Source organism: Nomia melanderi, unplaced genomic scaffold (assembly GCF_051020985.1).
Source record: "Nomia melanderi isolate GNS246 unplaced genomic scaffold, iyNomMela1 scaffold0569, whole genome shotgun sequence".
NCBI classification, from domain to species: Eukaryota; Metazoa; Arthropoda; class Insecta; order Hymenoptera; family Halictidae; genus Nomia; species Nomia melanderi.
The window spans coordinates 1-2,500 of record NW_027475683.1 but is presented as its reverse complement, the minus strand read 5'-3'; positions in this window follow the sequence as shown (position 1 = coordinate 2,500).

Below are 2,500 nucleotides of genomic sequence, written 5' to 3'. Positions count from 1 at the left end.
ACTCTCTCGTCGTGGAATCCCCGCGTCGGAGAGTAAAACGCGCGAAGGCTTACTATGAGAGAAGAAATAGTATATGCCGGTGGTTCGCGTGTGTAGGCTCTATACGAAATTGCGATTCAAGAGAGTAGGAAAAGACGCGATGAACCACGATTTCCGTGCGTCTTACGTCTCTCGACGATGGGACGATCCACGCGAAGAGTTGTTACGTGCTCGCGCGAGGTGCGATAGCGTCGATTCGCTTTTCTGTACGGGGAGAAATAGAACGATGAGCTGACTTATCGGGTCTTCGTTGGAATTACCGTCGCTGGCATTGTAAACTCCAGATGACCTTGTGATTCCTTCGTCGGGCACTGGTAAAGGGTGGCGATGATTCGTTCTATAATAGAAATACCCGTCGTAGCGTTTCGGCCTAGTCACCCGCCACGAAACACTCTCTCGTCGTGGAATCCCCGCGTCGGAGAGTAAAACGCCGAAGGCTTACTTATGAAACTTACGTCTCTCGACGATGGGACGATCCACGCGAAGAGTTGTTACGTGCACGCGTATGGTGCGATTGCGTCGATTCGCTTTTCTGTACGGGGAGCAATAGAACGTTGAGTTGACTTATCGGGTCTTCGTTGGAATTACCGTCGCTGGCATTGTAAACTCCAGATGACCTTGTGATTCCTTCGTCGGGCACTGGTAAAGGGTGGCGATGATGCGTTCTATAATAGAAATACCCGTCGTAGCGTTTCTTCCGAGTCAACCCGCTCACGAAACACTCTCTCGTCGTGGAATCCCCGCGTCGGAGAGTAAAACGCGAATTCATAGTATGGAAACTTACGTCTCTCGACGATGGGACGATCCACGCGAAGAGTTGTTACGTGCACGCGTATGGTGCGATTGCGTCGATTCGCTTTTCTGTACGGGGAGTAATAGAACGTTGAGTTGACTTATCGGGTCTTCGTTGGAATTACCGTCGCTGGCATTGTAAACTCCAGATGACCTTGTGATTCCTTCGTCGGGCACTGGTAAAGGGTGGCGATGATGCGTTCTATAATAGAAATACCCGTCGTAGCGTTTCTTCCGAGTCAACCCGCTCACGAAACTCTCTCTCGTCGTGGAATCCCCGCGTCGGAGAGTAAAACGCGAATTCATACTATGAAAACTTACGTCTCTCGACGATGGGACGATCCACGCGAAGAGTTGTTTACGTGCACGCGTATGGTGCGATTGCGTCGATTCGCTTTTCTGTACGGGGAGAAATAGAACGTTGAGTTGACTTATCGGGTCTTCGTTGGAATTACCGTCGCTGGCATTGTAAACTCCAGATGACCTTGTGATTCCTTCGTCGGGCACTGGTAAAGGGTGGCGATGATGCGTTCTATAATAGAAATACCCGTCGTAGCGTTTCTTCCGAGTCAACCCGCTCACGAAACTCTCTCTCTCGTCGTGGAATCCCCGCGTCGGAGAGTAAAACGCCGAAGGCTTACTATGAAACTTACGTCTCTCGACGATGGGACGATCCACGCGAAGAGTTGTTACGTGCACGCGTATGGTGCGATTGCGTCGATTCGCTTTTCTGTACGGGGAGTAATAGAACGTTGAGTTGACTTATCGGGTCTTCGTTGGAATTACCGTCGCTGGCATTGTAAACTCCAGATGACCTTGTGATTCCTTCGTCGGGCACTGGTAAAGGGTGGCGATGATTCGTTCTATAATAGAAATACCCGTCGTAGCGTTTCTTCCGAGTCAACCCGCTCACGAAACTCTCTCTCGTCGTGGAATCCCCGCGTCGGAGAGTAAAACGCGAATTCATAGTATGGAAACTTACGTCTCTCGACGATGGGACGATCCACGCGAAGAGTTGTTACGTGCACGCGTATGGTGCGATTGCGTCGATTCGCTTTTCTGTACGGGGAGCAATAGAACGTTGAGTTGACTTATCGGGTCTTCGTTGGAATTACCGTCGCTGGCATTGTAAACTCCAGATGACCTTGTGATTCCTTCGTCGGGCACTGGTAAAGGGTGGCGATGATTCGTTCTATAATAGAAATACCCGTCGTAGCGTTTCTTCCGAGTCAACCCGCTCACGAAACTCTCTCTCGTCGTGGAATCCCCGCGTCGGAGAGTAAAACGCGAATTCATACTATGAAAACTTACGTCTCTCGACGATGGGACGATCCACGCGAAGAGTTGTTTACGTGCACGCGTATGGTGCGATTGCGTCGATTCGCTTTTCTGTACGGGGAGAAATAGAACGTTGAGTTGACTTATCGGGTCTTCGTTGGAATTACCGTCGCTGGCATTGTAAACTCCAGATGACCTTGTGATTCCTTCGTCGGGCACTGGTAAAGGGTGGCGATGATGCGTTCTACAATAGAAATACCCGTCGTAGCGTTTCTTCCGAGTCAACCCGCTCACGAAACTCTCTCTCGTCGTGGAATCCCCGCGTCGGAGGGTAAAACGCGATATATAATAGTATATGCCAGTGGTTCGCGCGCGTCGTCTCTGAGATACG